Below are 22,276 nucleotides of genomic sequence, written 5' to 3' on the forward strand. Positions count from 1 at the left end.
GTGAGTCAAAAATCTCTTGCTTTTCATGTAAGAAAATCGTACAGATTTGGAACAGCACGAGGGTGAGTAAATGATTAATTCTTGTTTTATTTAAAACCCAGCTTCTTATCAAATGCAGAGGATTTAGTCAGATTGAATTTTTAGACGTGTTGCATGATGGTTTTAGAAGCTCCCAGCTGTTTGGTTGCTTTGACGTGGGTCAGCGACACCAACAGTCATCCGTTTGGTTTCACTCCAAGGGTCAGAAATACGTCAGCGCTGACTGAGAGTATCAAGCTCTCTCAGGTTTCTGTCTGTCAGTGTTGGGAGTGGTGAAATCTCTCCACCCAGTGCATCACTGCGTTATCAACAGCCGCTACAGGACATGGTGTATGCGTGTGAGTGTGTATGTTTGTCAGTGTGATATTTCACAGTCCATCTTGAAGAATTGTGTGATGCAGTGTGGGAGTTGTAGTCAGTTCACACGTACAGCAGCAGGCTGTTACAACAGACCCTGCTTTGTGTCTTTATTTTGTTATTGTTGTCAGTGAATCATAAATCACTAACAGGCATGCGATACGTGGGCGAAGTAAACTTGTACAAGCAAATACAAATTGAAAAAAAAGAAAATTGCTATTCTTTGAAAACCTGAAGCTCTTTAATGATAAATGCTCTTTAATTTGAAAGAGATGTCAAACACAATCTTGTGCATCCCCATAATGCATGTTCATACATATTTTTAAGCATTTAAAGTTATAGTGTTGTAGAATTACAAATGTAAAAAAAAAAAAGCATTTTAAAAATATATATATATAATGGAATGGATTTTTAAAATTTTTTATAGGTTTAAAATCTATATTGTTATTTTTGTTCTAATCTAATACATAATTTTAGAGCTGATAAAAACATCTTTATTATTATTAATAATGAATATAATAATGTTTTTTAATACAATTTCAAATAGCAGCAATTCATTACTTTCAGCTCCGTGGTATATGTCTAATAACTGTGGTTTTCTTGTGTAAAAACCTACATTGTATCATTATACTGCCACAGTATGTTTTTGGGATGTAAATGCTGTGGTGTATGGATTATTTAGTACCATGGTATGTAATTTAAACTACCATGGTATTGCTATCTAATGACATTACTGTGCCTTTGTATAACCAAAGTATTATTTTGGGTGAAAAGGGTGTTTCAGGGTGTTTGCATGTGAACGCGTCCTTTTTTTCTGTTTATGTGGTTCGTCTGGGTGTGTGTTGTCTCTCAGTTCCTCTCTCCAAGCTTAAATCAGTGTTCATCATCTCAGATGATCTTTTACAGACTTGTTCACACTCACTGTAGGTGAGATGGACTATCAAACCCCACACATGACGTTCACCATCTCCCACAAACACTTCCTGTTACTTCTCCTCCGTGTGAGCTGATGCATATGTCCAAACACAGCCCATCCCTGACTTAATGTTTCACCTCATTTGTGTCAGAGTACACATAGCCACAATGACAGTTTACTAATCAACACCCACAAACATTAGCAAATATAATAAATACCACTCCAACCATTTACCGTATTTTCCAGACTATAAGTCACACTTTTTTTCATAGTTTGGCTGGTCCTGTGACTTATAGTCCAGTGCGACTTATATATGTTTTTTTCCTCGTCATGACATATTTTTGTACTTATGCGACTTATACTTAGGTGCGACTTATAGTCCGAAAAATACGGTAATACACAGAAGCCATTCAACCTTTTATTAATGAACTTTAAACCGAACACATTTATTTTGTTCTGGGTTAAAAACAAGTTTAGCATCATCTGGTTTATCTGAATGTGTCTCTTACCACTTGCTGACTTAAACCATAGATAAAAACATTGGTTGGTTGCAACAAGTGATGGAAAGTGTAATGTAAGCAGGGATAATAAGTGATTTTATCACACTACTATCAAGTTAATGTGCAATGTTTAAGTCTTGTGGCTTTACTTTGCACTTTGTCCCATAGACTAAAATTATAAGTTTTTTTTTTTTTTTTTGCGAGATGATAGAAAAATTGGTTTATTTATTTGTTAAAATAAACAATGTGTTTTCATTTTGTTAAAATTAGTAGTCAACTAGTCATTCACCTGAGGAGGGAGTTTCTTTTTGAGTGATTAGCTTTGAAAATGTGAGTGTGTGATGCTTCAGATGTAGTAGTCATGATGATGAGCTGCATGAGTGAATGGTGTTACTACATCAGAGAAAAGGCTTGTCATGACTCTCAGAAGAGAGGATGATTCAAAGGCCAACGATGAACAGGATTTCACACCACACATATAATGACACAGAAAGATAAAAACCGACATACAGCCAATCGGAGAACAGACAGGAGCTGAGGAATGTGTGAAGGAACAGATTGGGTGAGACCAGTGAGAGATGGATGGAGAGAAAATAACTAAATTGGAGGAAGATGGGAAACAGAGCATGAAAAATCTTGTAGTTAATACACATGCTCAGACTAGGTTTGTTATGATATTCAAATTTCAGTATTGGATACCATAACCAGTTAATCTGCACAAAGCCGATGCTAGTTTAGATTCTATTGGGGAAAATAAAAACAGACTATTGAACATTCTTCAGTTTTATTTTATGTAACTTTTTTAATATTAGCTACTAAAATTGAAACAATTTAATGTTTCTCAATCAAGTAAATATTCTTCAGGTTTTCCAAGTAAATAAATGATCATCAAGGCCAATGAAAGATAAGAGGTGTTTTTATTTATTTATATTTTTTATTTTTTGGGTTTAATAAAGCAGTAAAAAGCACAGTAAAGAGCAGCATGCAGTTCAAATGGACATTTTAACTTTTTAAACTTTTTTTTATTTACATCTGTAGCGCTAACACATTGAAAGGTGATGCCACTAACACATTGAATGGTGATACCAGTTTGAGTCTGACTTTCCTGATCCTTTCCCCCTCTCTTCATTATTTCATGTTTTTCTCTGTCAATAGAACTTGCAAAAAATGTGCAGAATAACACAAAATATTAATTCATTAGAAGAATGAAGCCGAAGTACAGTGAAGGGATAGCGGGAGAAAGTTATGGAGTATGGATGAGGTGGACTGAAGGATTGAGGGATGATGGGAAGGAGAGCTGGTGAATTTAAAGATTGCGGTGGTGTCACTCTGTGTGAGCTCAGGTCTCAGCTGAATGCTAATGAGATGGATGTGCGGGTAGACTCGCCGCTCTCTCAGGATCTCAAAGCTATTGATCAGCTCTAATGTTTCACTAAACTGTTCAGGCACACTGTGGATTTGTCCAATCACTGTGTGCTGTGGGTCGGCACTTTTGGACACCTATACGTGTGCATGTGAGTGAGAGAGGGAGAAAGTGATGGTAATGAGTGAAGAGGGATACTGAAGAGTGTGAGTATGATTTTGTGTTCACGTCAGTGTGTATGTGTGTGCAAGAGCGAGTGTGTTTTAACTTAATGGCTCGATAGTATTGATCCAGGCCATGAGTAGCTGTTGATTGTGTCTGGAGAGGTTGCACTTGACAGGACTTTGTGTGTGTGTGAGGCCATGAGCCTTGAAGCATCACATTTAATTATTTTCAGGCTGCTTTGGGCCTGTGTTCTGTCTGAAATTGCATGAAAGGGTTTAGGGGTAACTGGAGCGCCATTTCTGATTTATGTTCAGTCAGTGATAAATGCAAATGCTGATAAACCTCATGAAGTCTAATAATTGCAGTTTAACATGTAGCAGAAGGATCTGCTGATATTTGCCTTGTTTTTTTTCATCATTTGTCTACCATTGAATATTTGAAGGTTTCAAGATTCACTCTATTTACTTTGTTAAAGGAATAGTTCATGATAATTTTTTTAATGGTTAAACGGTCAATATGACCATACCTAACTGGCATATAAACATAATATAACATACAAAAATAAGTTATTTTTTAGCCACACAAAGTAGGGAAGCACCGAAATGAAAATTCTTGGCCGATACCGAAAACCGAAAAAGAGAAAACCAAGGCCGAAAACCGAAACACCGAAAGAAATTATGCCAATTATTAGTACAATTGCATTTATTGCTATGACCGTGTACTAACTTTACTAAAATTAAGACATTGCGATTGCATAAATTAATATTAAAGTTTCAAAGATAATTACAGCGCGGCCTGGATCATTTCTCGTGCGCGCTGCCTTATTTCCGCATCTAAGTAATGGTTTTATAACGTGGATCAAGCACATTCGCGATGAAGTGCAGAGGATCCAAAAAGATCTCAGTGAGACGTGTGCTAACAGACTCTATAAGACTGTACTTTTCTTTGTTTTTACTTCGTGGTCCGTCTTAATCTCTTTGTTAGGAGACGCTTTAGTGCTGCGAATAAAGGAGTAAGAAGAGAGAGAATGTTCTCACAGGTGTTAAGTGAATGTCTCGTGGAGCTCGTGGTCTGCGCTATGCAGGTGCGGTTTCTGTTTGCGTCATCACAACATTTCGGCCGTGTTGTTTCGGTGATAAAAGTCTATCGGCCGAAAACCGAAAAGGCCATTTTCGGCCGAAAATTTTCGGTGGACGAAATTTCTGTGCATCCCTAACACAAAGTCAACATGTTGGTATTTCTTGCTCTGAATCTGCCATCAAATAAAATAAAAGTGTATTGATCTTTGAAAAGGTGTGCCTGCGTTATTATGCCATTATCATTATATTAGTTGAAACTGGTCTTAGAACGACAATATTATCATTTATCGCGATAATTTTTTGGACAATTTATCATCCAGCAAAATTTGTTATCTTGACGAGCCTAAGCATGCGTGAGGCATCCTATTTTTATTTTTTTGTTCTTTCCAGCAGATGCAGTCTTATAAGTGCATTAACGCCACTTATATCTCAAGTGGACCATTAAGACTCCTAATTGAGATTGTAGATAGATTGTCAATGGTCAATTAAAGAGATAGGTGGCGGTAATGCACTTATAAGTTTGCGATCTGTCGAAAAGCAAAAAGAAGACTCCTCACGGGCCTGTTTGAGAATGTGCTGAGGAGAGTTCTATAAGTTCGGACACTGCATGAATCAAAGGTTCAAAAACTATATACATACTGTTCAGTTTCTTGCACAGGCCAATCATTTTGTGCCTTTACACATCAACCTATGGTCACAAGCCGCAGGGTTTAATTTGGTTTTGACTGTGTATGCTTTTTTTCGTTTGCTTTATTATGTTTTTGGTGTGATTCCCATTCACATCCATTATAAGACTGACAGACTGCAAAGGTTTGTGTTATAATTCTTCGTTTATGTTCTACTGAAGAAACAAAATCACCTACATCTTGGTTCTTGCCTGGGGGTAAGCAGAAAAACAACATTTAATTTTTTTGGGTGAACTATTCCTTTAATGCACATCTATCTACTATATAATTTTGTTAGTTTTTTCTTTATTCTTTCTTTTATTCATTTTTTTTGCTGTTTCACTTAGAAATATGTCAGTTTGCAAATATGAAGTGAATCGCGAACAATGGAAAGTTAACGTGAAAACTTATTTTATTTTATTTCATGTTTCTGTTTCATTTTTTGACTGATTCATCAGTGCATGTTATTTCAAAGAAATAATCTTAATCAAAATAAAAAGTTTCCCTTCTTCTGAAACAACTTTCTTTTTCCACTGATGTCGCTTTGGTCATGCAGGCTATTGGATAATAGTAACCAATAACCAAATTACTTTTGTTTATATTTTTCTTTTATTTTACTTTAAACCCAACTTTACAGAGCTATTTAAAGCGACAGACGGCATAACTGCAGTGCATGCTTGTATTAAATAAAATGCTGTTGTGCATTATTGGGAACACTAATATAGTTATCTTTATAGCTATTGTTCTTTTACTCAATAATATGTCATGTTCAGAAATAAAATGGGTTGAGAATGCGTTTTCATGATTTACTTAAGAGAGAAGACAGGAAGCAATGTTTTAGTCATGTTAAAAGCCCATATGATAAGAGATCATTTGAGACGTGTAGTATATTTCAGTGCGAAGACAAAGCTTTCAGTTAAATTAATCATTTGAGAAGAGGTCGTCTCTCCAATTCTCTCCCTCTTTCTCTCTCTCTTCATTCATCTATAAAGAACTGTGAGTGGAAGCTTAATTTAAGGACGAAGTGGTGAAATGCTGAAGAGCAGAGGGCTTTTCATTGTACTTGCACACTGTGTGTGTGTTGGGGGCAGTGGAGGTCATTCGTTGTGTCTGTGGGTAGCTGCTGTGTGTCAGAGAGCAGCTGATCTGATGTATCAGCTCCAGAGGGACCATCTGCTTTAACACAGACCTCGGCCTTCCGTTGTGCATGTTGTTTTTAATGTGTGCATTTACATTTAATTTGAAGCTTTCCATCCAATCCATCTAGAAGCCTGTTCAGTCAGGTGCAGTGAGGTACAGTAGGCACAAACAGGCACATGCCTTAAGGGTACAGTAGCACAATCACTCCATGTTAATATAATGGTAAGAGATGGTTAAAAAAAGGGTCATTTATAGCTGGACGTTGAGGATGAAATAAAATGCTGTGAATGTCTAGAAAGGTAATTACAGAGATGGCACAAATGAAGCAAAGAAGAAAGAGAAGAACGGATGATGAAGAAAAAATTGATGAAATTAGACATGTAAGTATGGTACTGAGTGCATGTGTGATTTGTAGTAGTTTAATTAAAGGTCCTGTTGTAAGTCACAGATGTATAGTTAGAAAAGTCTTAAGCCTGCAGCAGCTGCTGAGATCTTTCTGTTGTATGGCGACTCTCACGCTAATGTCTTCCATAATTCCACGTACACACACATCACACACATGCAGCTTCGTTAACACAGTGGGTGCTTCCCTTGACTGTTAGTTTTTTTTTGTTGATATTTCGAAAGTTATTTTGTTTTTGTTCTTTTAGTTTTTTCCTTCAATTTCTTTTTCTTTCTTTCTTTCTTTCTTTCTTTCTTTCTTTCTTTCTTTCTTTCTTTCTTTCTTTCTTTCTTTCTTTCTTTCTCAAGTCTCTAATAGCTATTTATTTCTCTCAGTCATCAGAATGGGTGGGTTAACCGGATACTTTACAGCATGATGGTGAGATTATCATGTGTATGTGTATGTCTGGGAATATGTAGTGAAAACTGCCAGCCATTTGTGGCTTGGCACCCCAGTCTTTGTTCTGGCTGGCATCATGCCACCTATGCCCATCTGGTACAGGCTCTGTAATTCTTCCCCTGTGGACACTCGCTAGTGTTCATCATCTCCAGAGCTGCAGCTCTTAAAATTTACACTTTTGTAGGAGAGACTACTGATCGTGGACAACTGCATACAGTTAGCGCACATACTCATACGACATATGCAAAACATGGGCTGATGGAGCCATTTGTCTCCTGGCACATGGTGGTGCTTCTGTCTTTGTGTGTGTGTGGTTGGGGGAGTGTTCTGGAGGTTTCTTGTTTCAAAAAGAACTGGATCTGTGCCACAGGGCTACCTTCAACCTCTATTGCTTTGAATCATCTACTTCTCTCTTTCACACAAATGCTCACTGAGGGGGGAAACATCTCAACAGGTTAAGTTCTCCACAGAGCTCTAAAACTGTGACAGAAACCGCAGTAGTGTGTCATACATAAATTATACACATTAGCTCTGCTTCAAACCCCAGTGAGCTGCCTTGCTCCTTAGGTGCTCAAGTGACTGATTTCTCTACATAGACAGCAACTTTGAGTGCCATACAAATAGCGCTCTGCATGGGAGACTTCAGTTAACTTCAGTAGAGTTTGATGTATCATGTTAACAAATTCTTACCCAAAAATGAAAATTATCATAATTGTTTAACCTTCATGTTATTTCAAACATATTTTTTTATGTGTTAAAGATTGAAAATGAAAAAGAGATTTCTGTCCTTCCATTGAAAGCTGATGCAACCCAAATCTTGATGTTTCAGAAAGTTCACAAAGACATAGTAAACGTGTGTATGTGCATATATATATATATATATATATATATATATATATATATATATATATATATATATTAGGGGTGTAACGGTTCACAAAATTCACGGTTCGGTTCGGTTCAATACACTGATGTCACGGTTCGGTTCGGTACGGTTCGGTACGTTTTAGATACAGCAAAAAGAAAAAATTGGCAGATAAATTTCCTTGATTTTTTTAAAAATGTTTTATTTATTAAAACTAACAAAGTATGTGTTTTTTTTACATTGAACAATGATGGAGCTATTCTTTACCCATCTTCTATGGTGTTTTCTTAGCAGCATACTGTATAAAACAAAAATAGCTCCTTATAAATTTTTTAAAAAAAATTTAATGTAATATTGTTGTAGTGGTTATGAACAAATACAAAGATGTAACTCTTTTTATATGGAACTCTATAACTCTTTATATTTAGTGTGTTTTTACTCAATTGGTTCTCTATTTGGGCTTATGTTTTTTGGAACAAAGCAGGAATTACGGTCTGTCTGCAATGTGCTCGTGAAGGAATATTGTAATGGGGCTCAATTACATTAAGCATGTTCTTAAAACCTGCGTTTTCCACTACAGAGTAAGGTCTCATATCCGCGGCTATAACGTAAATGCACCATTCGCTGCGGTGATGTCCGTATACGGAGCCCGGGACGTCACCTGTAGGAGAAAAAAAAGCAATCCGTGGCGACGGTTTTGCAATCCGTCCCCTCAGTTTATAAACCGTACTCACGAATTCATAAACTGTTCACTCGATTTAACAAATCGTGCCCACGGATTAACAAACCATGCCCACGAATTTCCAATCCGTGCACTTAGATTTTGTAAACCGTACCCTCGGTTTTTGAATCCGTACCCACGAATTCATAATCCGTGCGCACGCTTTCGCAATCCGTTCCCTCGGATTTGTAAACCGTACTCACGGATTCATGCAGCAAACTCCTACGTGTTAACATACAGTTTTATTGAATATTATTATGTGGAATAGGTTTACAGCAAAGTGTCTTAAGTGATTCTCTATCAAGTGTAGTACGAGGTGGAATACAAAGATTTAATAAGAAAGATGCGCATTAAAATCTTGTTCAATTGCTGATAATCTATAATAGCACTTGATTATTATTGTGCAATAAACCTGGCATTGTGACTGACTCTGGAGTAATTTTTTCTTCTTTTGTAAGTTATTTTGGATAAAAGATTCTTATGCATAACCTGTTTAATAATATATAATAATGATACAAATAAAAATAAAGTTATTTTTTATAATTTTAATTTGTAGGCTAAATAAATGAGTACAAGACAGTAAAAATATTTGTCATAAAATAATTTGTGAATTGCTTTATTTTTAAATAACCTTTGGACAGTTTTGGAAATGCTTGTGTACAATTCTTTCTTAACATGAAGACTTATTTTTGTGATTTTATTATACTAAGCTCCACCCACCTCACCCCACCTGCCGGAGTTAGATGCATGTTTCACTGTTAAGTGTAAAATGCGTGTCAGTTTTCAAATCCGAGGGAACGGATTGCGAAAGCGTGCGCACGGATTATGGATTCGTGGGTACGGATTCAAAAACCGAGGGTACGGTTTACACAATCTAAACGCACGGACTGGGAATTCGTGGGCACGGTTTGTTAATCCTGGGTACGATTTGTTAAACCGAGTGAACAGTTAATTAATTCATGAGCACGGTTTATAAACTGAGGGGACGGATTGCAAAACCGTCGCCACGGATTGATGTTTTTTCTCTCCTACAGGTGACGTGCGGGGCTCCGTACCGAGCCTTCAGCGCGTACTGAGTGAGCGAGCGCCTGACTGAGTAGCCTAACATAAACATATAAGTTGGTGTTTTTTTTTCTTCGGGGGTGTCAGGGGCATTGCCTGTTACGTCGTTTGGGTTATTGGGCTACCTTGTTGAACGCATAACATTATATTTCACACACCTTTTTTATTTTCCAAATTTAATTAATTAGTCCAACGAACCGTTCGGTACATAATGCGTACCGCGTACCGAACCGAAAGCCTCGTACCGAACGGTTCAATACGAATACGCGTATCGTTACACCCCTAATATATATATATATATAATATTATAAATCAAGCAGTTTAATCCAAGGCTTCTGAAGAGACACATACAATGAACAGTTATTGAGTTATTGACGTATAAACACTGATTAACACACATAGTACACATCAAATATGGTAAACAGGAACTCAACACACCCAGAAAAAAAGGTAAAAGAGCTGTCACTTGGGCGGTACGCTTCCACAACTTTGTACATTATTCACCCCTAGAGGATGCATATAAGTATGATAAAAGTAAAAATGAGTACCAAAATAGTACATGCTGTGCCCCAGTAACACCTTTTGAATTGTACTTGGTTGACAGGTGAGAACAAACCTTTGTTCTTGAGGAAGCTCAAATGTGTTTGTGAAACACCTGAGAATGAGCACTTTTTAGCTTCTGTTTGCCATTCAAAGATTAATTAAACTATTATGGATTTGGAATGACATGAGGGTGAGTAAATGATGACAGAATATTAATTTGTGTAAGCTATTTTTTAAGCTAATTCATTTGAATTACACTGGAATACCATTTTTAATCATTTTTTTCAGTTTTGAAAGAAATTTCTTTTTTTTTTTTTTGCATCTGCAATCTGGATTTGTTTTCACTCAGATCATTGCAATGCATTCTGGGATAACATGGCAATGTTGCCTTAATTTAGCTTATAAAGCAGGATAATTAAGTTGCATGCCGTTTGCAACAGCCTTCACATATGATGCCCTCGAATGATCCCTATGCAGCCAGCTCACCAGTTTTTGGAATGTAGAGCCAAACACCATCAGGATTAGCATTAGTAGCATCTGTCCACCTATTTTATAAGCATTCTGGTCAAGGTGAATGAGTTTGTGTGAGGTGACCGACCGTGTGTTCTCAAATTCCCTCAATTTTTCTATGCTCCTTCTGAAACCATTTCTGCTGCTGTTTTTGACTGTTCCAAGACAGTTTTCCCATGAGACCCACATGGGTTCTTACATGCACACTTCTTCCTTTTAGTTAAGTAAGTTCAGTTAAGGTTTCCAGAACTGCCATCAGGAGAATTTCAGCAATTTGAAGTGAACGCATGTTTATCTGATAAGATGGGAACCTGATTCTCTACACTCCTGGTCTGATCCCATAACATTTCTATGACTCATGGATCACTGATTTGGGGGTTGCAGCCAGAGATGGATAAAAAGCTCTTAGGTGTTTGCAGGATCAGACCCATTAATCTCTTATTTATCCAAGATGATTTGGCTTTTATCTTGTGAACCTGTGTGTAACAATGTGAATTTGCATTTTAGCCTTTGTGAGTGTTTTTGTGTAATCTGATTGCTTAAATAAAGTATTAAGCAATCAGTTATCGAAACAGGATCGTTTTTTGACCATAACAACCTTTGTATTGATTTCAACATCATCGTATTCACAAGAAGACATGACGTATGCCAGATGGTGTCACCTTTAATGAGATCGAAAACATCTGCATCAGTTGACAATGGCAGGTAACTCTCCGTGACGCACAGGTCTACAGGGCAGTGGACATTGGCTCTGACCATTATCTACTCCGGGCAAATCTGAAACTCAAATTTAAACTCCAAAGACCAGCTGTGATCAAGCGTCCATATATCATAGAGAGACTTTTATAACCAAGATACCACCAAAGGGTTTGTACTTGATCTTCAAAATCAGTATGAGATTTTCACTCATAAAGACAACATCGAAGATAGTTGGAAGATCGTGAAGACGGGGAAAGATCATAAGGGAACAATGGATGTTGAGATAAGAGAGACTGGCTTCTACAAAAGGAGGCAGAGGCCCAATTAAAAGACAAACATGGAAAGCTTTTATTGATCAGAGCAGAATAGGATGAATGGTGGATGGAACACTTTTGAGACATCCTTAACTAACCTGACCCTAGCGCCATGTATGATTTCACTGTGGATGTGAATACATATTGATCTAGATGTCTATGAGGTGACATTTCGATCGAAGAGATGATGGCCATCAAAGGGCTCTGGAACAATAAGGTGGCTGGAATTGATGAGATCAATCTAGAACTAGGCCTGTCACAATAACAATTTTTGCTGGATGATAAATTGTCCAAGAAATGATCGCGCTAAACGATAATATTGTTGTTCTAAGACCAGTTTCAACTAATATAATGATACTGGCATAATAACGCAGGTACACCTTTTCAAATATCAATAATTTATTTTTTATTTAATTTTATGGCAGTTTCCAAGCAAGAAATACCAACATGTTGACTTTGTGTGGCTTATAATTAATTAATTTTTGTATGTTTGTATGTTCTATTATGTTTATATGCCAGTTAGGGATGCTCATATTGACCATTTAACCATTAAACAAAAGTAAACATTTTGACAGATGAAGGGGCCGTTCACATATCGCATCTTTTGGGCGCTCAAGTTCGTTATTTCAAATGCGGTATGCGCGCTCATAATGGAAGCGACGCACAGGTTTTATCTAGGCGCGTCCACATCACATCGAATTAAAAACATCTCAGCTTTTCAGAATGACTCGTGTTAACTCACTGGGCGCATTGACACACGCAACCGCACACCTACATATTTAGCTGAGTAAGCCAAATGAAGCGAGCGAAAAGTAGGCCCATTTCGATAGAAAGGGCAACGAAGTTACTTGCAAAATGTGCTACGCGGAATTAAAATAAAGCAATAGTGCAAGTGCAAACATCCACAAGCAAATGAAAGGCGCTTCCCAAAGCTGGCCACTCTAGCGAGACATTATCTCTTTATTCCCGGGACATCTGTGCCATCGGACAAGGTGTTTTCTCCTGCGGGCTGTCCACAGGTTGCCTACCAGACTAACCCCACATCATGACATGTTACATTTTTTTAATAAAAATGTAAAAACGAAATTATCGCGGCTTAAAAAATTATCAAGCTCTTTTTTTATTGTGCGATTAATTGATTTATCGACTATCGTGACATGCCTGTCTAGAACTTCTAAAGGCGGGTGGTCAGACCCTTGCTGTGCAGCTGACCCACCTCTTTAATATCTGCTGGTGTCAGGGGAAAGTCCCAGAGGATGGAAGAAAAGTTGTCATTGTTCTGCTCCCCAAAGAAAAGCAATGCGACTGACTGTACGTGTCGAGAGATTAAGTTCCTCTTGGTACTGGGGACTACAACTAGTTCTGGTTCTGGGGAAGGCCTTCTGTGCTGTTCTATTTATCATCTGCACCATGCCATCAACCAATCCTCTTTCTTACCACCCTTGACTTTGTCATGAAGAAGGCAACTGGGCCAGAAGATTTACAAAGATCATGAAGAAAGGATCTACAACCATGCCAGTCATTATTGTAGGCACGACATGTCTGGAGACATTCCACCAGTGATGTCTCCAGCGCATTCTCAAGATCTCAAGACCCTGAGGTCCAAGAGTGGCTGAGGCCTACACCACACTAGCTGGCACCCCGGACCTTTTCCAATGATCTCAACCTCATCGGCATGCTGGGAAGAAGCTGAAGTGCTGGCAGAGGACCAACAATGGTGAAGAGACCTAGCCGCGCAATGTGCCCTGCAGCATTAGAGAAATGAAGTACAAAGTATTGATATACAATGTATATGTATTAATATAATACATTGAAATAAAAATGGTGTAGGTGAAACAATGGTGACAATTTTTCACTCATATATTACTAGTAAATTTCACAAGTAATTACAAAGATACAGCAAGTAACACATTTAATTATAGATGTAGTTTTAAAGTATAAACATTATAATATTATAATAAAAACATACAATGAAAAATAATTTTATATTGTAGGTTTCTTTTATGCTGTGTGGAATTTCTGCTTTTAGAGAAACTGAAAACGAGGACTTCAATAATTTTAATTTATATAAAAAAAACATTTTAAACTTAAAAAAATAGACATTTTAGCCACACAAATATACAGGTTTTCTTGTCATAAAATCTCTCCAAAATGAATGACAGCAAATAATTGATGTTTGTAATTTGCATTAATAACTGGAACCTTTACAGCTTTATTGTATCTCCATAATTCCTTTTAACTTTAAACACACTTCTGCTGGGTAAAAACGTACAACATTACTCATTTAGTTATCATTTTCGACACATTTTGCTGATATTTCCAAGGCTGTCACATTATTTGCCTAACAACTTTCAAAAATATCACAGAGAGCCAAATGTTAGAGTTTTCTATGAATAAAAACTCTGTGCATGATTTGCAAAGACAAGAACGTAAACACAGTCACTGGTTTTATATGCCAAGTTTCTGGTTCTTGGCTGGTTCATTGGGAGTCTGGTTTATGGTGTGGGTCTTGACTTCAAGTCCACAAGTATCCACAAGTGACAGTTGGGTCCTCTCCTGTGAGTCAAGCTGTAATGGTGTGATTCACCGGGCCTGTTTCTTCACCCCTGCCTCCTCCTACTCCTGTATCACATTACAGCATTCGAGTGTGTTTACCGATCTGCCACCTGTACTGGCAAGACTCTCTACTGTAGTCTTATCATCCCAGAGTGTCAGGATAGGTTTGTCTTGTTCTCTGTGCTGAGGGTACTTCAATCTGGCAGTTCTCCTGGCACTTGCTTGCCTTTGTGTTTTGTAGTCGTTTGCTGCGTGTCAGACCCTCCCCATCCAAATGGAGCAGATGACATTTCCAACAGCACCTGCGTCCCTCATAAGTATTTTTGGTGCTCTCTCTCTCTCTCTCTCTCTCTCTCTCTCTCTCTCACACACACACACACTCTCACACACACACACTCTCTCTCTTTCTCTCTCATGTGAGCCCATATATGCTCACACTTGCATCTGCCCACTCACACATAAGACCCAGACATGGCAGAAAAAAGCGTGTAACAGTTGCTGTTTCTCTTTTTATTGTCATTTCTTACTTTCTGTCTTCATTTCACACTTGGAATAGCTATTCATAAAGCCGGTTTCATGTTTGTTCAATCAAATTTTAGTATAAACCGTGAAGTTATGATTGTTTTAAAGTAATGGACCACCCAAAAAAATTTAAATTGTCATTATTTGCTCAACCTCACCAGCTTTGTGACGATGCTTCATAGTTCTCCTTTTGTTTTTCATAGAAAAAATAACGGCATGGAGCTTTGGGACAACACAAAGGTGAAGTCACGAAATATTTTTTCATTATTTTTATTTTTTGTATATATAATTATTCTCCATATAAAAGCACAATATAAATGTGAATATTAGGGCTGTCCATATTTATCAAGTGTAACGTTAATTCTGGAGGTACACGTCAGTCAAGCGAGCATCGGCTGACTGTTTCACATCAAATCTGTCAGATTTTGCCATTTTCCATTAAAACAGATTGTAGCATAATTCTGAAGGAAAATCCTTCATTAAAATGTGTACCTACTCCAAGCCTAAACATACCTTTACAGTAAGATAAATACAATGTTGGTAGCATAATCACCGGAACGCGGCATCACTGTATGGTAAGGGGCGTAACATTTCCATCACAAGTTTGAGGTATTTGGCCAATCACAATGCACAATGGTTTTTATTTACACTCATAAAAATAAAGGTGCTTCATGGTGCCAAAGACCATTTTTGTCTAAATAGTTTCATAATGAACCTTTAACATCTGAAGAACCCTTATGTTTCAAAAAAGGTTCTTTGTGGCAACAGAAGGTTCTTCAGATTATAAAAGGTTGAGAAAGAGATCTATCTTTAAAGAACCTTTGACTGAATAATTCTTTGTGGAACCGAAAATGGTTCTGTGAAGCACCTTTATTTTTAAGAGTGTATGTCTTTCACACTTTCAGTCTGTTTTTCTTAATTATTTAAATGCAATTTTTACAGGAGTTGAATCATGTAGACAACAGGTTAAGTAAAAAATATGAATATACATTTAACAAAATGCTCCTCTTTTTATAGTTAATTTTCTAGCTGACTGATGAGTTTATGGAGTTAATGGTTATTCTGAGGTAAATGTCTATTACAGTGTGGTGTACACAAGCTTGACATGTTTTCTGCAGTTTGAAACACTGAATGAGCTTTTACATGAGACATTTCAATAAGTTGTACTGTAGGCTCTTTTATTAAATAGCCTACCCTTTGATGTTAATTCATGTTTATGTACTTTAGTAGTAAAGAGAACGATTAAATGGGTTAATTGCCGCTTGAACTGAGGCGCTAAAGTGATCGCACCTGGCGCATTAAAGAGTGCCAAAAACAAAACTGTTTTTAGGCCTATTGTTTGAATTTCGTTAAGAACTTGGAATCATTTTAAAGCTGACACTTTGTTTGTTAAAACAGATACTTTTGCCACTAGTGGATGGCAAGTGCGCTTCAAATAAAATGAAGTTCATGCATTAATAGAACACAGCATTGATCTTATAAAGAAGCCATATTAATATGCCTAATAAACAAGAATTGTTAATGTTATTGCTAATATCCACACAGCTGACCGCTTTACCTTTTGTAGTTTGTTCAAGCCAGGCACGGAATAGACGCTGCTTTACTGCGTTTTCTCTTCTCATATCTACATCATTCCAATCTCTTTCGTGCTGTACAACTGTGTTTTAAGGTGTGCGACAGTGCTGCTGTGCGGCAGAGATGAGGCCTGTTTAAAGCAACTTTTTTGCATTTAAACTTTAATGCGCAGTTGCAGTCTGATTGCACAACAATCAGGAAAAAAGGCATTACATGCACATTTTTAAGTTATAACATGTAAAATATATAGTCACCAGTGGTGACCTCAGCAAAAACTTCCCTTGCAAAATATATATATTTTTTTATATGTTTTAGTAGCGGTCTGGAGCACTGCTATCAGTTCAAGTGTCCTTCATTAATATAGCAGTATACAGTAGATTCAAGCATCTTTGTTGTGATAGACAGGAAATAATGATCATAGTGCAGACTGAATCATTTGTGATGCAGTTCCAAAGAGATATGGTAAACATTGTTCAGTTGAAGTCAGTTCAGCATTGATTCTGTTCTAGTATTGGACATGCTTGTTCTATCTAATTGTATTGGAAACATGCTTGTTCTTAAAACTGTAGTTGTATTGGGAACATGCTTGTTTTTGGGGGTTCAGTTTTTTGTTGGAAACATGTTTAAAGGCTATCTTGTTGTTACTGACAACATGTTGCGTGAGCTTTTCAGCTATTGGCAACATACTCGCTAGGTCATCTCTTGGTAAGGGGAATATGCTTGTTGCTTAAGGCATTGAGATTTTCACTGTCAGTATGTATTGGGAGATTTCAGCATATGATTATCGCTGCTCTCCCTGTTCTTATCTATGCTAAGCTGCATGGATGCACAGGGAGTTCTTGCCCCGAAGAGATCCATACTGCCAGTTCAAACTGTTTGCTAATTGTCAGTCATCTTTGACAATAGTGGTCCTTACAGAAAATGTTACTTTGATAGAGCTTTGAGTTGCAAAAGTTAGCGTGTATCTGTATTTATTCATCAAGCTCTTTTATTCCAATAGAGCAAGAAAAATTTTCTTTTTCATGATACAACACCTTTAGTACTGAAACGGATGACACACACAAAAAGACAAATTTGATTGTCCGCATTGAAACGTAGACACTGACACTTTCATTCATCCTCATGAACCATTATAGGATGGTAAAGATAATATCTTCATAGACATGTCTGTTCATGTATAGTGTGAGGTTATTCAGATGAATGACTGCGTTCTCTGGGGACTAATGATCTTCATGGCTCCCATGGTGAAGCTAAATCTCTCTGGCTTTACTAGGGGCCACAATCAGCCCTTGGCCGGTTGTTAAAGTAACCAGGCTGAACACCTCTGTTCCGCTCTCAGCCACCACTCAGCTCTTAAAGTTTAATTACACACAACTGATGGCTGGCTTGAGATCTGTGCTTTCCCCAGACTATACATGATCTCTCTTCAATTTTACACTTGACCTTAGATTTGGAATTCCTTTTGGTTTGACCGTGTCTTCTGTATTGTATTCATAGCCGAGAGCTGATCTCGTATCAGCCGTCTGACTGGATCACTCGTGCTCAGACTACAGAACCTGTGAGGTTAAACCTGCACAGGAGTGGAGCATCTCTCATCAATGATTGATAAGACCAGAGCTCAAAATTGTAAACAGAAGAGCTTGGCCCCATTTTGTTCATTTTTAGTTTTAGTTTTGTTAATGTAAAGATTTTTTTTTGTTCCCAAAGACCAGTAGTTTAAAAATCTCATGAGCACCAATTACCAATAGGGATGAATCCTGGGGGAATCGGACCACAGTGCATCACCTTTCGAGCAGCTGTCCGGAAGATTTGTATCTTTGTGTATGTGTGTAAATATGTTTTATGCCAGTGAACGACTATGAGATTGTTAGACCGTATGCCTGTTTCATTTGTTGCCTTCAGGTTGACGTAAACTCTTATTTGAAATTAAAAATTCCCACACCATATTTGAATGCACTTCATTTTGTAATATGTTGTGTCAGTCTGAATGATTGCGCTGCTCGTGATGTGCCCATGTTTGTTGTGAGAGCTATATGATAGGGCCCTCCAGGGCTCTGCAGATGCTGTGATGGGTCATTGGAGGCTTCCCCCCACAAACACCAGCATTAATAACAATCAGAACAGCGGCTGTGCTGAGCGTCTAGTTTATACAAGTGCGGAATTCAATTATGCTGCAGGGAGTGGCGAGATCCCGTTATGACTTCCACAGTGACATCTCATTTGCAGTGAATCATGGGACTGAAGGGACCAGGACAATTCAGCCCTCCTTTTCCGTTACTGTGTAACTTTGTATTCACTTGTCTATTTAGTATTTCTGCTTTTCTCCATTATTCTTGTTCTCGTAGTCTGTTAGTTTAGTGGAGAAACTGTTATTCTCAAGTGTTTTTTTTTTTTTTTTTTTCAACAATGATCTTGACAGTCTAGTGCCGCATTAAAGTCGAGTCTCCGTTGGACTTTTAAATATATACACCTGTTTAGCAGACATTCTAACCAGATTTATTTGATATTATTTAAATAATTTTGGTTACACTTTATTTTAAGATGCCCTTGTTACAGTGTAATTATACATTTAAGTACTAAGTAATATTAATTAACTACATGCACTTACCATATGGTTAGGATTAGGGTTTGGCTTCGGGTTACTTGCATGTAATTGTGCATAATTAATTGTTATTATAATAGTAAGTACATGTAACATAACAAAGACACCTTTAAACTTTTTTATTTACCATAATTTTATTATATATTTTATACTATTTGATTTAAATATATTATTATAATATCTATGTAATTTTAATTATTTTAAGAATATATAATTTTTACAAATTATTTTATAATATTTGTGATCTGAATATTTGATTGCGTTGACAGTCATACTGTAAATATAGGTTAAGTAATTCACTTTTAGCCTAGACTAACACCACCAGGGGAGAGCTGGTCAATTACACTTTCCAGTCTATTTTTTTCCCCCTTTCTACCCTTCCCATCTCTGCTCTCTTTTCCTCTTTATCAAACGCACATTTCTCTATGACAGTCCCTGAAAACTCCCTGCTTTTCATGGTTGTTTAAAAATGCAGCAAGTGCACCCGGGCCACAAGAGAGGATGCAGATGAAGCGGCAATTAAAGTTTTAACGAGGACTGTGTCTGTTCCTCTGATTAGCATGTCCAACCCCACCCACCCTAAACTAGCACTGCCCCATGCATTATTCATATATATATTACAGCCAAAACTCATTTTCATAAGCAGTTGCTCTGGCTTATTGGCGGTCGACGTATGCAGAGCATATGCGAAGTAGTAACATCGCAGCTTTAAAAGATAAATACAGTGCGGTGAGTTCAGTTAATGCCAGAGTTGAATCAAACATTCAGGTTTTCTATACAGTTTGGCATTTATGAGATGAAGCAGGAGGAATTTCACCTTTAAGTCCGACTAGATTTCCCATCATCCTTTGCTGCTGCTCAAACACAGTGGTCACATTCTGTGAACTTCAACCAGTAATGATCATTTCGCACTGATCTGGTTCCACTCTGGCCCACCCGGCAATAATCCTATTTGTATAGTACCACACTCGGATAAATGGCACTCTAAGAACCTCCATCCCATCAGCCAGTTTATGTTCCCATAAACCCTTTCGTTCCATGAGAGAGAGACGGACTTCAGAGGCAGGGGGAATTAATTTAATGTGACACCTAGGAGGTGAGGAATAAATTCAGTATGACACCGCCGATAAGGGTCAAAAGGGGGAACACTGGTTAATCGTGCCCACACTGGAATGCATTACGTGCAGAAGCGACCGCCACGCTGCTCTGTGACCTTCGGGTGGAACCATTTGCATATTATCAGGAGGAAAAGGTGTGCGTGTGTTTGTGTTTATGCGTGTGTGTGTGTGTGTGTGTGTGTGTGTTTGTCTTGTGTTGAGATGTATCTGAACCACCCTAGCCCTGCCCCCCGCCTCTAAACATCATGATCTCATTTCCAATTCCTGGATAGATGCTCTATGCAGATTTCCCCAGTAATGCGGTTATCTCATACACACACGTGCGCAAAGACACACAGACTCGCACGCACTCGGTCTTTGTTGTCTCTTTGAATGCCAAAGTCTGGTTTTGGAATGAGTTTTGGGATGAGCCGATCCCTATAGAGAAGGTGATTTTTATTGAAATGTGATTGTGCCGTGTTCTCGCTCTCTCTTTCAATCTCTGTTCCCCACAAACACATTTCCACACCCATAGGAAGTTTGATGCCCCTCCATCTTTCTATAATAGGATTGAGGGAAAGCTAAAGAAGGTGGCGGCTTGTAATTGCTGGACTAATGTTATTGGAACATTCTAAGGTTGATTGAAATTCAATCTAATGTCTGATGTCTAAAATTCTGCTACATGTAGTTTTGGAGCAAAAATCTAAAATCCTACAATTCAAAAATCAGTTTTAAATTATATTACAACATTTATTTATAAGATAATTTTATAAATTGTGATTTCCAGGCCAAGAAAAGCAATTTAATAATAACAAATAAAAAAAATATATATTTTTCCATATTGTTTGATATACGTATTTATCACAATATTAATTTCATACCATTAATGAGGGAAAAAAATGCATTCCACGTTTGTTAGACCTCAAGAATGAATGTAAACGTAACTTTGACATAAAAATACCTTTTTACAAGTAAACTTTTCTAGCCCTTCTATTTTAGGGCCCCATCAAATCAGTTTTATTTTGTTTCCATTTTTCTTTTTTCTGGATTCTGTGTATTATGATTTAATACAAATGTGTTGTTAAAAATGGTGTCCAATGAAATGACTTCATAAAACTAAAAAAAAATAAATAATCAGTTTATCTTCAGACAAAAAAAAAAAACAACAATTATCAGTTTACAACAATGTTGTATTATTTTGAAATCTTTTTTTTTTTGTCAAATAGGGTGATGCACAAAAAACTGTACTGCATGAATTAAAGGTACAGGTTGTTGGATGTGGCTTCTACATCAGTAAAGGCGGTAACAAAGGGTAACTAACGTTATTGACAGGCGACTGCACTGCCCCATGTCACTGTTTAGATCGAAAATTTTCTCATGATTTACAAGTAGTTGAAAACATTAGAGATATTGTTAGTAATCGGCTGGACAAAATATATAACACTAGCCTAGTGGTTTTTGGATATTTTACTTAGGGGTGCTCTGGCCGATCGTTATGCGCATCTCGTCAGAGCCGTTACTAACTGAGAAGATGCGCAAATAAACGCTGGAAATGAACGTGGATTTGCGCACCTTCTCAGTTAACAATGGCTCTGTGTAGTAACAGCTGTTTTTTGTGAAATCACGCAAATGATAGAATTTACCGCTGATTAGAGAACCGGCTTTACTGACGAGATGCGCATTAACGATCGGCCGATCGTGATCGGGGCAGCCCTAATTTTACTGCAAATATCTTACAAATTGTACATGGATTAAGAATATTGTTTGTATGATATTAATATTAGTTGTAAGGTGTTCCTTAAAATAGCAAATCAATGTAATGTTTTAATAATAATAATTACTATTAACTAATTTTTATCATTTTAATTATAATTTTATCCTGTTTTTTTATCATTACATTTTATGTATATTAAATATCAATATGAAAAAAAATAATTCATGAATTCCAATCATGGAATTTCATTGCTGAACAGGTGTGGAAACCACGAGACCTCATGAGACACTTGCACACATTGCATTTCATTTGAATTTGCTTGCAAGCACAATGTTAACTTCATTGATTATGTCTTTAGAATTTGCCTCTGTTGAGATTGGGTTCAATTTTATGTTATCCATTAACTCTGCCATGAAAAATAGCTTTGTTCT

The 22,276-nt window shown here is 37.2% G+C and overlaps 1 protein-coding gene across 7 annotated transcripts in view; it reads left to right on the top strand.

The window, feature by feature from the left end:
- Window positions 1-22,276, top strand: part of LOC127935853 (ephrin type-A receptor 7) — a 130,740-nt gene that overhangs the window by 36,774 nt on the left and 71,690 nt on the right. The gene's annotated exons all lie outside the window — the stretch shown is intronic.

The sequence above is a fragment of the Carassius gibelio genome, chromosome A19, assembly GCF_023724105.1.
Source record: "Carassius gibelio isolate Cgi1373 ecotype wild population from Czech Republic chromosome A19, carGib1.2-hapl.c, whole genome shotgun sequence".
Taxonomy (NCBI): domain Eukaryota; kingdom Metazoa; phylum Chordata; class Actinopteri; order Cypriniformes; family Cyprinidae; genus Carassius; species Carassius gibelio.